Below are 14994 nucleotides of genomic sequence, written 5' to 3'. Positions count from 1 at the left end.
TGCCTGTATGTATGTATGTATGTATGTATGTATGTATGTATGTATGTATGTATGTATACATATTTATGAATTTACACACACAATCGCACACACACATACACACACGTACCTGCAAGCACACGAGCACACATGCACGAATATACATTTATATGTGTCAGTGTTTTGATATATCCATGTATCTATGTATGAAAGTATGCATGCATGCATACATGAAAACGTATGAAAATGTGAAATCTGTATACACTCGTAAAGAAACAGATATTGAAATGAGAATGACGAAGGCGATTCACTAGAGATTTGGAACGGTTCTCATAACCTTTACATTGGTACCTATAGATTTTTAGAATTCAAAGGAAATATCGGTACGTTATTATATAAGTAGTTCTTTTATTTCTTATATTATTATTCAATACACATTTTTTTCTGCATAATTTATTCTTATCTTTCTATATACAACACATTCACTCAAAACTGGAAATTTCTATGAAGAAATTACACTACTATTCTATAATATAATCTTAAAATTTCCGCTCAATATAAACCATTTCCCTATCTTTTCAATGAAAGGAGAAAAGAAGAAAATGGAATTATATTTAATCGAAATTCCCTTCGTGAATAAAAGACGAGAGGTTTCACGAGCCATTTCTTTTGTGATATATGTAATGCCTATATGTGTGTGTGTGTGCTGTGTGTGTGTTTGTATGTATGTGTGTATATATATATATATATTATATATAATCATATATATATATATATATATATATATATATGTATGTATGTATGTATGTATGTATGTATGTATGTATGTATGCATGCATGTATGTATGTATATATACGTTCACGTCCGCATAGATATATATGCGTGCATACATTTACATGTTTTAATATGAATATATGGTATACATATATATATATATATATATATATATATATATATATATATATATATATATATATGTGAAATAGAAAGATGAATAATCTTGTAGCAGATTAATCAAAAGTTTAACCGATACCTTGGTAGCAAAAATCACAGCAGAAGACAGTACGGTTGGAGGTACAACCATATGGTGTTGCAACCGTGCGTTGGTGCGGATAATTGAAATTAAAATATTTGGTGAATTGAAGAAATGGAGCTGAACGAAGATTGAACAGAAATCGTTTTATTTCATTCTACACGTGTTCGAAAGGCACAATTTACCAAAATCCGTTTGAATAATGAGACCATATTGTGTCTTTCTCTTCAGGAAGAAATAGGAAATCCGCTCTTAGGGAGGAGCCTAGTTCGATTTGTTTTGCTCCGCCTCTGTTCTGTTTTGTTTTTTCCAACGGATTTCCTATTTCTTCCTGAAGAGAAAGACACAATATGGTCTCATTATTCAAACGGATTTTGGTAAATTGTGCCTTTCGAAACACGTGTAGAATGAAATAAAACGATTTCTGTTCAATCTTCGTTCAGCTCCATTTCTTCAATTCACCAATAATATATATATATATTATATATATTATATATATATATATATATATATATTACGCGGGTATGCTGAAAATGTCCTGGCTTGGGTAGAAGAAAATGCAAGAGGATCAGTTAATTATCATTTTTTTAATATATTCCCTTCTCAGTATCACAGAAGCAGTGTCCTTCAGTTTTAAATATGTATATATATATATATATATATATATATAGAGAGAGAGAGAGAGAGAGAGAGAGAGAGAAGAGAGAGAGAGAGAGAGAAAGAGAGAGAGAGAGAGAGAAAGAGAGAGAGAGAGGAGAGAGTGGGAGAGAGAGAGAGATAAATATATATACACACGAAGACTCACATGTGTGCGTGTCTATATAGATAGACAGACAGACAGACAGACAGATAGATAGATAGATAGATAGATAGATAGATAGATAGATAGATAGATAGATAGATAGATAGATAGATAGATAGATAGATAGATAGATAGATAGATATGCAGTAATCCGTCGACTACCGAGGGTGTTACGGGCCAAAACCCTCTGCGGTAGGTGAAAATCCGCGGAATAGAAACAGTAGTGTACTGTATATTTTTTATCATTTTATAATTTATATTATATTTATTTTTTATAAATACAAAGCAACACCACTGATGAATTGACGTAAGCTTAAATAATAATCTCGATAGGTGAACCGCGATAGGTGAACCGCGATACGACGTGGGATTACTGTATATATAGATACATATATATATATATATATCATTGCGCAAAATACACTCCCGGGATATTATCAGTTATGGTTTGAATGTCATCTATAAAGTGTCAAAGACTAACTATACGCATTCATATATCCATGAAGCTACAGAATCGGCATACATGGAAACAAATTGCACATGCGCACACGCACACACAAATTCTTATACATACAATATACATAATATAAATTATATATAAAATCTCTCTCACTTTCTCTCTTTCTCTCTCTCTCTTCCCCTTTCTCTCTTTCTCACCCTCTCTCTCTCTCTCTCATATGTGTGTGAGTTTGTATATATGTATATATAGAGAGAGGGAAGAGAGAGAGAAAGCGAGAGAGGGGAGGGAGAAGGAGCGAAAGTGAAAGAGACAGACAGACGAAGAAAATACTGCGCTGTTACTATTCTGTATATTCACACAGTAATACATAATACTCACCTCTGTTCTCAATTTCGGGTATTCATCTTCCCATTTTGTCACTGTTGGAATCGTCTTTATATTACTCACTTGTTTCTGTAGAGACTCTTCTCTCTCTAAAACTCTATTGAATCTCATCTCATCTCTACTCGTATATAACTGGTCTATGTCTCTAGTATTCACTAATATTTATAGAATTCACCAATATCTATGTTATCCACTACTTTCTATAGTAAGTCTTCGGCATCAATGTTTACTACGCTGACATAAAACCAGTTACTTTTCAAGAAGTTTGGTGCTGTGAACATATGTAACGTACATATATGTGAATTAATTGAAATGGCGGAGGAGGTTCCTTTCAAAAACAATTGCTTTATCAAGTCCTAAGATTCTTTAATATTCAATATAGAGATAAACGAAGACGAGCACCGTCAAATAAGATGTAAGCCCTTCTCGATTGAATTCTGTAAAGCATTTTCGATTTTTGTCTCTAATACTTTTACAAATGCCATAAATCATAATCCTTTTCTTAAAATATGACGTGTTTCCTTGAGAATGTAACAAACGTAATAATCCCACCGAAAACACTCTCGTTATAGTGTAAGAATTTAATACGGAATAAAAGAACTTTGAAAAGTGCCTTGTAGAAGTCAACTTAGCTTTATTGATAGAATAAATACGGCATTAAACCCTATGCACAGGTTATTATTTTCCAAATAATCCGTTTAGTATTTCGTCTATTAATCTTAAATATATTTTAGAAGTGCAATGATAGCGTTATAATTCGAACTCATGCATAGTTTGAATGCAATATTTCAAACAGAAAGCGGAATGGAATAGAAATTTATTTGAAATGAACATCAATACAGATTTCTTACGGCATTGGTATTTGATTAAATGTTTGTAGTTGGATTACATTGGATTGAATCGACTTCAGTATATGACTGGAGCTTATTTCATAGATTCTGGCGGGATGAAAATAAAAGTCATTCTGGGTGGGATTAGAACTCACAACGTTTCTGCTAATCCACCATCTTAGTTATGTAAAAGAAATAATGGTCTGTGAAAGAGTGCATGCGTGCATGTTCGTTTTGGTGTTTATCTCCTACTTGCATTAATATAATTCTGATGGGAATGATTGGGACAGCTGCCAAGTTTTCTCACAAGTACTTAATTTATAATGCATTAATTAGACGTTTACGTGATAAACACAATCTTGTTTCACTATAGATATGCATTCTGAAGGAAGGGAAATGCATTTCCAATTAATATCATTATCTTATCCTATTTAATTACTTAATATGAAGATATGTACTAATTGTACAGCTTCTAACGAATCAGTAGCCAGGATGCATTCTGTTGCTCACAACAGGTTTCACCATAACAATATAGACGCAAATGAAATAATCATTATTAAAAAATATCGGAAACACTAAAGTCAAAATAGTAATAAAGATAAAATAATTGATTGGGTCAACCCATTGGTAACTGCATGATGTGTCTCGAAATCAAATCAACATTAAGGATTATATCACAGTTGATATGAGTGTGATATTTTGTGTGAAGATCTTTAGTCATCTTTTCTTGGGAGGAAAATAAGTGCTGGATCGTTTCGGAATAATTACGAAGAAGATAAATCTTCTATCTTTAGAATATTTTGACACTACGTAAATATTAGTTTGATGAATCCCTGGAGGTGAAAGACACAGGGGTGTGAATGCTTAATCCGGTAGTAGAGAGCTGAAATAGCTATATTATTTTAATTAGTTCCGTTCCTCTCCAGTTATCTCAGACTTAGCTTTGTATTTCAAAACACTGCTGTTGACAGAATAAGCACCGCTGATATGTCGTTAAATACAAGTTAAATTCAATGAACATTACTCTCTATATACACACTCACTTTTCAGGATTAAAAAAAATACTAGATCCTGAAGTAAGAAATCGATTAATCCTTCTAGTGTCCCTTATCCCTAATTATTCTTGGAGTACATTTAACGTCTAACTTCAATAGCTCGGCCTCTTTCCATTAAATTCCTTTTCTTTAATTCCCTATTCTCTGAAATAAACGGAATATTGTCTTTGGTGCAGAAAATACTTATTGCAGTCGACATAAATAAGAAGATTTAGTAAGGCAAGTCAATTATTAATTTATTGTGAAAATAATTTTCATGATCGTGTGAAGACATGTACGAGTCCATGCTATTATCCCGTCTGCTTGTTCATTCTAAGTTGAAATATATTTTTACTTTACTCTTTCAGTGTTTGTTGATTGATCTCAGGCCAGACCAGATAATCAAACGGTAAGTGATTTGATAATAAAACATAATAGATTAATCTATTTCACTGCGGGAGAAATAGAATTTTTGTTTGGCAGGTTTCCCTTTCAGGCATTTGATTAATTTTTTTAATGAAGTAATCAATATAATACTTATTAAATTATCAGAATAGATGTCTATATATATTAGGAACCAATTTGAATGAATTTCAGAACATTCATTTTAATTTTTAAATTTAACATATTCTTTATCTGCTCTATTGATATTAATAATTTCTGTTTCACTATGGCTGAGGACACCCTTGCTATTGACCAGTCCTTGTTGAATATTTTGTTCAATAAATACAGTTTCATGTACTGAAACTACTCTGCTAAGAAAAGGTTGAACTGATGTGTAATCAGAGAAACACGTAATGTAATTCATAATAGTGCGTCATCACAGACACACATGAGTACACAAACACACACACACGCACACACACACACACACACACACACACACGCACACACACGCACGCACACGCACACACACACACACACACACACACACATATCTATATATATAAAACTGTAGTTGTGTGAGTGTCTGTCCCCTTCGATTTAGATTCCTAACTACTCCCACATTTTGCGGTGCAGTTTAACCAAATTCGGGTATCTTATAGTCGTGATTAATATCGAGCCCGTCTGGCTATTAACGCGCGTCTACGATGAGTCTACGATTTTAAAAATAATTTAACATCATTTTTTATTCCATTTTAATGCATAATTTTTCGTGTGTCGATGGCGGCGGAGTTGGCGTCCACGCTCAAACACCTGCACCTGTGTTTGCTTCTCCCCCTTCTTCCCTCTCTCATGAAGCTGTGGGGAAGGGAGTGTAAGGAAATCAGCGTCGTAATGCGTTGTCAAGGAGACCAGCGTTCTTTTAGAACAACGACTTCATGGCTTGAAGACACCAAAACAGAACTGGCTAAGAAAGCCCGAATTGGCATCTATAAGGGAAGTAACTCTCTAAAAATGCTTATATAGTTATTTCCCTTACAAACCCGAGCAACGCCGGGCGATACTGCTAGTATATATATATATATATATATATATATATATATTAACAGAATGAGATAAAAATACGAGGCTGTGAACGATTTCAGAACATTCATTTATAAAGAAAAGGTCTTACAGCTGTTTCCGGAATATTTTATATATCCCTTCATCAGAGACGGTGTGAGAAAATGGTTAAGCAATAGTTATTCTATTGGAACTTACACACAAGGTACAGGAAACTTATATGTATACCAGTCTGCGTAAATAATGGAACTGTACATGCAATATCCCGGCATATCTCACGTCTGTTTTCATTCCCCTACTTCAATATTACTACAACCATAATCTTTGCTTTCAGTTCATCTTTGGTGTTACAAGGTGTTTTGTTGGTCTCTCGCTCAACTGTGCCCCTCATATATTAATGAAGTGGGTTACAATCTGAGGAGTTAGGTAGGCAGATGTTAGATGTAGGCAGATGTGGTCGCTGATATTGTCTGACTTCCATGACTGGGTTCTTCTGCTTACGTGGCATAATGTAGAGTCCTGTTGCTAGACATAGGGTCTCTCAGCAGACACCCTCTTGACCCAGAGCAGTACTACCTCCTCTAGGCACTTGATGTAGGCTTCCGTGCTGAGTGTGAGGCGGCCGTGTGGAAAGGTGAATGGAGGCATAACGACGCTGTCACTAGTGATCACTCCAAGGACCATGATATTGACTGGATGTTTGATTTTTATCACTCTCAGTACATGTTTTAGGGTCACAGCGAGCTGACAGTTATTCGTGTTGGAGCTTCTGGCCGGAATGCTAAGCAGTACAGCATGTCGTCTCCAAATTTCTGGCAGAGTCAACTGCGTCATGGCATTGTTTTTCTTACAGACGGTGTCCAACTGACCCTACTATACTGTATAGTCGACAAAATCAAAAACAAATAAGCGCATGCACAAAATTAAAAATGTAAAATGGCGACAATTTATCCGTCGAAGCTTGTATGTGTGTGTAAAAGAGGAAACTGGGAAAGATAAAGCATTGAGGGACACATCGTTTAAGCGCATCTGTTTGAAATTATGAATTAGTACAAATATATAGATAAGCAGGCTCTATAACTGGGACTTAAAGAATCATTAGCACTTGTTTAATAACTTTATCCGATGGGAACGATGGAAAAAATTGATATACTTCTGTCGAGTCAATTATAAGAACTTATTGGATAATATGGTTCTATATGCTTGATAAAACAGAATTGTCATGCTTAGAATGCCACTGATCAAAGGAGAGATCAATCAGTGCTGATCTGGGACATAAAGATCAATAATGACAACTATACATTCAAATCAAAAATCATTATTCTTGTTGCATATTTTTCTTTCTTTCCCTTTATTGAAACAAAGCAAAATAGCTGAGAACACAGAAATTGTATTGTTGAAATTATTATGATTATTATTATTATTATTATTATTATTAGTAGTAGTAGTAGTAGTAGTAGTAGTAGTAGTAGTAGTAGTAGTGAGAAAAATGGCTGATCGTTCGTAAGGAAAGACACTCACAAATAAGAAAGAAGAAAGCAAAAGACCACTGATGACGTCACGGAAACGTGACGAAAGAACTCTGACCGAAATACAATTAATGTAAAAAAATATAAAATATAACTGAAGCAAATTAACACCAAATATCTATAGTACGTGTGTTTTTATTGGCTAAACTGGCAACATGACCATCCCCAAATACAACAAGATATGTGTGTGTGTGTGTGAGAGAGAGAGAGAGAGAGTGTGTGTGTGTGTGTGTGTTGTGTGTGTGTGTGTTTGTGTTTGTTTGTGTGTGTGTGTGTGTTGACCATCCACCATCGATGCTGGTGTGTTTACGATCCCGTAACTTAGCGCTTCGGCAAAACAGACCGATAGAATAAGTACTAGGCTTACAAAGAATAAGTCCTGGGGTCGATTTGTTCAACTAGAGACGCTGCTCCGACATGGCCACAGTCAAATTACTGAAACAAGTAAAAGAAAAGTAAAAGAGAAGTTATAATTGAAGTGGTGACATGGCAGAATCGTTAGAAGACTTTCTGACATTTCTTCCGACTTCTGAGCTTAAATTCAGCGGGATCAATTTTGCCTTTAATCCCTCCAGCGCCGATAAAACATGGTATGAGATAAGTACTGAGATCGATGTATTTTATCGACCCCGAAAAGATGAAAGGCAAAGTCAACCTTGGCGGAATTTGAACTCAGAACGTAACGGCAGACGAAATACCTATTTCTTTACTACCCACAGGGGGCTAAATACAGAGAGGACAAACAAGGACAGACAAACGATTAAGACGATTATATCAACCCCAGGGCGTAACTGGTATTTATTTAATCGTCACCGAAAGGATGAAAGGCGAAGTTGACCTCGGAGGAATTTGAACTCAGAACGTAGCGGCAGACGAAATACTTATTTCTTTACTACCCTCAGGGGGTTAAATACAGAGAGGACAAACAAGGACAGACAAACGGATTAAGTCGATTATATCGAACCCAGTGCGTAACTGGTACTTAATTTATCGACCCCGAAAGGATGAAAGGCAAAGTCGACATCGGCGGAATTTGAACTCAGAACGTAGCGGCAGATAAAATACCGCCAAGTTTTTCGCCCGGCGTGCTAACGTTTCTGCCAGCTCGCCGCCTTCAGCTTTCTTATAGAATACTGCTTATTTTTGTATTTTACTTTTTGTATTTTAGACGAACTATACAGCGCGTACACACCTCATGCTTAAATTCGGTATATACAAACACATAGCGACAATATTAGTTTAGATTTGCGTACATCATTCTTTCATTTATATTACTTCAACATCAGAATTATTTTCTTTTCTCCGTATTATGTACGTCAATGTCTTGAGATTGTTTCTTAGCACTGACAGTTAGAGAACGAATTTACGTTCTTTTCTCTTTTTTTGCTTGCTTTTCTATCTTTTTGCGTCTTTTTTAATTCATATTATTGATCAATGACCTTTCTTTCCATGCTAAAAATGATTTTCAATAAAAGAATTATACATCTTCGTTTCTTGAAACCAATTACTATCAACGAAGCATCTCCTCTCAACCGTTCTCATCTCTTCTCCTTTCTACCTCAATTCAAACCTACTCTACTGAATCACGTGATTAAAACAATCTGTCAGCTACGAAATTGCCAAAGAATAAATAAAAATAGCAAAACAAATATTAATATATTATAAGAAATATTATTGTTCATTGTCTCTAATCAAACTTCAGCGCAAGAAACCTTATCAGCTGTATGTTTAGCACGAGAAGTTTAAGAAGAAAAACAAAATACACAAATCATTTTTTCAAAAATAAAGAACGATAACCTACAACGTCCTAAAACGTATTATTATATTAAAAGGTGAAAAAAGAAAACGCCACATTAGAATTAGTATTTTTGCCAGTATAAATTACTATAATAAGACTATCAGATTTACAGTACAATTTCCAAAGAAGAAAATGTCTGCTGCCGATTAGCAGATGAGTCAAACATCAAATCATATTACGCAAATTGTTTTCTTTTGTGAGACAAGAATAAAAATTAAATTTCGTGTAGGTTAGAAGATAATTGGAGATGAACATTTCAGAGGAAACCGGTTATGCGTAGTCTATGTGAGAGAATGTAATCTGATGATGATATTACATTGTCTGAGAGATGTTTTGCTTACATATTAAGTCATCTATATTAGTCATCTTCATTCGATCTGTGTTATATAATACACACATTTTCACAAACTGATACCTACATATACATACAGGCAGCTAGACAAACAGACAGGCAGATATAGATAGAGAGATAGATAGATATACACATACATACATACATACATACATACATACATACATACATACATACACAGAAAGAAGAAGAGGGCAAAAGAGATGGCTGTGTGTTTGTTTATTTGATAGCTAATTACTGCACAGTTCATATAACTGACAAGTTATACAAAGAAATTGATAGACATCAGAGCGAGTTATCAATCTACTTGATGACATTCTTACATAACTCAAAATTGGATACAGAGGCATTACACACACACACAAACACAAATGTATGTATATATGTACGGAAACATATATATGTCTATATATGTATATAAGACAATAGGCAGAGTAGGTAGTGTCGGGTAGCTAGCACTGAGTTAATCGTAAAAGCTCTGTCTTACTTTACTAAGCGATATTTCATTTCATTTCATTTTTTTTTTCTGTTTGCATTTATTTTTTTTTCTACTCTTTTACCATCGGTGAGATTCAATTGAAGAGCAAATTCATATAATTGAAGGTACTTCTCACTGTCACAACACAATGACTATCTGTCGAAAGATAATGTCAGATAAACACGAATGTTAAAGTAATGAACAAGTGCAGACGTGTCTGTGTAGTAAAACACTTGCTTCCCAACCACATGGTTCTGCGTTCAGTCCCACTGTATGGCAACTTGGGCAAGTGTCTCCTATTATAACCTTGGGTTATAATAGAAGCTTTGTGAGTTTTCTAGACAGAAATTGAAAGAAACCCGTCCCATATATATATATATATATATATATATATATATATATATATATATATATATATATATACAGAGCAAACTCGGTTCTCGACCATAATTTGTTCTGAAAGTCTTTTCTAAAACCGAATTGTTCGAGAATCGAATCATTTTTTCCCATTACAATTAATATAAAATAGATTAATTCCTTTCTTGCCACATAACAGGCAATTTACTCGTCATAACATTGTTTCTTTTGAAAACCCTCGGATTATCGGTATGGTAAACAAACAATGGCTTGACCTTGGAATCGCCACTTGCGTTGCCGCATAGCAAAAGAGTGAATCTATTTTTCATTGGCTTGCGCCTTGGCAACACTTGTTCCTCCTTAGTAATATAGATCGTATTTGGTATTCATTTCCAAAATAATCCTGTTTCATCTCCGTTAAACACATGTTGGGGAAGATAACCTCCTTCCTTTATCAAGTCACTAAACTCAAACACAAATTTCTCAGCCGCTTCCTTGTTTTAGCTCACCACCTCTCCATGCCTAATTACACTGTGTATTTCACTTCTCTTCTTAAATTTCTCGAACCAGCCTCTACAAGCTTTGATTTCAAAAGTATCACATTTAGCACTTATACCAGAGGTTTTCTTTACTAGATCATTATAAATTTCTAATGCTTTGCTCATTAATAAATGCTTCACTGATACTGTCACCTGCTAACAGTTTTTCATTTATAAAAATAAGCCATAACGTTTCCACTTCTTTGAGTATCTTAAATCTTTGTTTATTAATAACAGTCAGTCACTCCTTTTGCAACATCAGCTGCTCTTATCACTTCCTTATTTCTTAGATTGTCCGTTTAGGCATATCGTACTGCACAGCGACATCTGACACACGAACGCCATTTGTCTGTTTTGAAATGATTTCTTTCTTCCCTTCAATTGTTTTTCTCTCAATTTTTCTTTTCCTTTACCTTTCTTGGAAAAGAAAAAGCACAGCACAACACACGAATGTGTATAACACGCGCTTCGACTCAGAAATGAATCTATTGGGGTTAACTCGGTACGGCTCGGTTCGGCAACGCCGCTCGAGAACCGAAATTTTATTCAATAACCGAGGCATTTTCATCTCGAATTTTCTGTTCGAAAACCGATTTCTTTGAGATATGAGAAGTTCGAGAACCGAGTTTGCTCGGTATATATAATTATTTTGATGTGTATGTGTGTCTTTGTGTCTGTGTTTGATCCCCATCATCCGCTTGAAAGCCGGTGTTGGTGTGTTTACTTCTCCGTAACCCAACGGTCCAGCAAAAGAAACCGATTGAATAAGTACCAGGCTTAACAAAAAAGAGAAGAACCGGGGCCGATTCATTCGACTATAAATTCTTCAAGGCAGTACCACAGCATGGCTGCATTTTATTTAATAAAACAAATAAAAGATAGAAGACAAAAGATACGCACACTGAAAGATAACCACCTTTTAGCGATGTCCCATCTGTGCCAAACCATGTCTCCAATCTGAGAAAAATCGGAACCATGTCTCCAATTTGAGAGAAATTGCCTCTGTTTTTTCCACTAGTTTTCGATTACATTGACCCCAGTGCGTAACTGGCACTTAATTTATCGGCCCTGAAACGATGAAAGGCAAAGTCGACCTCGGCGGAATTTGAACTCAGAACGTAGCGGCAGACGAAATACATATTTCTTTATTACCCACAACGGGCTAAACATAGAGAGGACAAACAAAGACAGACATAGGTATTAAGTTGTTTACATCGACCCCAGTGCGTAACTGGTACTTAATTTATCGACCCCGAAAGGATGAAAGGCAAAATCGATTCGGCGGAATTTGAACTCACAACGTAACGACAGACGAAATACCGCTAAGCATTTGGTCCGGCGTGCTAACTATTCTGCCACCTCACCACCTTCGAAGAAACAAAATATTTATAACTTTACTAGAGTGAGTAATTTCAAATATAGCCATGTTGGAGTATCACGCAATTATTTGTATTTTATTATTAATTACCTAATTCAAGACAGTGAGCTTCAAGAATCGTTAGAGAGTCGGACAAAATGCTTAGCGACATTTCTTCCGATTCTTTACGTTTTAGGTTCAAAGTTGACTTTACCTTTGACCTTCGGATTCCATAAAATAAACACTAATTGAACACTGCTATTAACGTCATTGCCTAATTATCTCCCTTAAAATTGCTAGACTTCTGCCAAAATTTGTCATCGCTAATTACTGAATTTCTATCTCTCCTCCTTCCTCTTCCTCTCTTCATTTGCTTTCTACGCTTGTTTCGTTCATTGACATTCTTTGATCACAAAAGTGCTCTTTGACTTTTCCATTTACTTTCCTTTACATTATTTATTGTCAATTTTTATTGTGTATTACTCTTTTCATCGTTGCTTATAATTATTTGTTATATAGTTGTTGCTGGTTGTTTTGCTTTTGTTGTTATTTATTCTTAGTCGGCGGTGAGCTAGCAGAATCGTTACAGCACCAGACACAATGCTTGGCAGCATTTCTCCCGGTTTCATATTTCGCTGAAGTCGACTTCACCGTTCATTCTTTCAAGGTCTATAAAATGGGTGCCACTCAAACACTGAGGTCAATGCAATCGACTAACTCCCTCCCACAAAATTTCAGGCCTTGCGCCTGTAGTAGTAGTAGTGGTGGTGGCAGCAGCTGCAGCAGCAGCAGCGGCGGCGGCGGTAGTAGTAAGGCGGTGAGCTGGTAGAATAGTTCACGCGTCAGACAAAATGCGTAGCGGCATTTCTTGGCGTTCTTTAAGTTTTGAGTTCAAATACCGCTGAGGCCGACTTTGCCTTTCATCCGTTCGGGATCGATAAAGTAAGTGCCAGCTGAGTATTTGGGGTCGATATAATTGATATTCCAGTCCCCGCAAAATTACCACTCTAATGACAAAATTAGGAAGAATTTAGTGTTGGTTTGTTATTCATAATCCTGTTATCGTCGCTGTTGATGCGATTTTCTTTTTGCTTTTGCTTCCGTCGTCTTGGCTACTGTTGTTGATGTTGCTATCGGTGAATGTGGTGTAGTTATTGTTTGTCCGAATCGTTAGCACGCCGGGAAAAATGCTTAGCGGCATTTCGGCCGTCTTTATCCTCCGTGTTATTTTTGCTTTCGATGGTCTTTGGTGTTGCTCATTAAGAAAGCAAACATGTTTGGTAGGTGCTATTTTAAGTCTCTTGACGTAGAACAAAATTTCTAGATTATTAAAATAGTGTTGGCATAGCTACTTCCTTAGAATGTTGAGATCGCGCTGTCAAGACGCTGTCATCTCTATAAAAGGCTTGTCTGTAAATTTTGCGGTGACGTGGGAAGGTTGAGTGCGGACAGGGAGAAGAGCAAGTCTGGAGAAGACGGATATTTCTGGTATTCCACTCGACAAATTGCAAGATATGGAAGTGATGTCCTTGCACGTAGTTGTTGTTGTTGCTACTGTTGTGGTCGTCGGTGGTGGCGGTAATGCTGACATTGGTTTTATTCTTGTTGTTACTGTCATTCTTTGATTTGCTGCTCACTTGCTCTTTTAGTTCGTTGCTTCATTACACCGTCTGTTCAGAAACACACACACGCATGCATACCTTAAATATATATATATATATATATATATATATACATACATACATACATACATACATACATACATAGATATATATATATATACATACATACATACATACATAGAGATATATATGCGTATATATATGCATCCATATATATATATATTGTATATATATATGCATATATATACAACAATATATATATATGGATGCATATATATATACACATATATATCTCTATGTATGTATGTATATATATATATATATATATACATCAATATATATATATATATATATGGATGTATATAGGCATATATATATATATATATATATCTGTATGTATGTACATGTATATATATGCATATATATATACGTATATATTTTACATCCATATATAAATATACATACACACACACACACATATACGTATTTTCAATGTCCACTTACGAAGTTATAATGTATTTTTCTTTTTATTTTATGTTTTGTGTTTTGTTCTTTTTTTCTTGCAGTGACTTTGTTTTTTGGGTTTTTTTTCCTTTTTTGTTTTTCGAAGTTTGTTTGTTATTTAATTGTTTGCATGTATGTATTTAGCAGAGCTCTTCTCTGATTTAAAAAAAAAAAACAACTGTTGCTAAATGATTCCTTTAACAATTGGCTCTAATTACCATTCATTTTAGTATTTTATTTCAATAATTCTAATTAAATGGGAAGCTTTCAAAAATAGAAGAAAAATATAAATGACAACGACATTTTAATAATAATAATAATAATAATAATATAATAATAATAATAATAATAATAATAATAATAATAACAATAATAATGACAACACCGATAAAGACTTGTTGATGTTTAGGATGAAAGCGAGGCATGATGAGACAGATGATGATGATTATGATGATAATGGTAATTATGAGATCGTTAGGTTGGTGGTTC

The 14994-nt window shown here is 34.8% G+C and overlaps 1 protein-coding gene across 7 annotated transcripts in view; it reads left to right on the top strand.

Annotated features, from left to right (window-relative positions):
* The window catches only part of LOC115209328 (beta-1,2-xylosyltransferase RCN11), a 378713-nt gene that overhangs the window by 300323 nt on the left and 63396 nt on the right, over positions 1-14994 (top strand). For 6 of the 7 annotated variants that reach the window (XM_036501052.1, XM_036501053.1, XM_036501051.1 and 3 more), the window contains one exon: positions 4892-4932. The exons of the other annotated variant lie outside the window; for it this stretch is intronic. The gene's annotated coding sequence lies outside the window, so the exon portion shown is untranslated. The remainder of the gene's footprint in view (positions 1-4891; positions 4933-14994) is intronic. 7 annotated transcript variants of the gene reach the window in all.

Source organism: Octopus sinensis, linkage group LG3 (assembly GCF_006345805.1).
Source record: "Octopus sinensis linkage group LG3, ASM634580v1, whole genome shotgun sequence".
NCBI lineage: Eukaryota > Metazoa > Mollusca > Cephalopoda > Octopoda > Octopodidae > Octopus > Octopus sinensis.
Note: the sequence above shows the minus strand (reverse complement) of the source record. Positions and strands in the feature narration are given on the sequence as shown.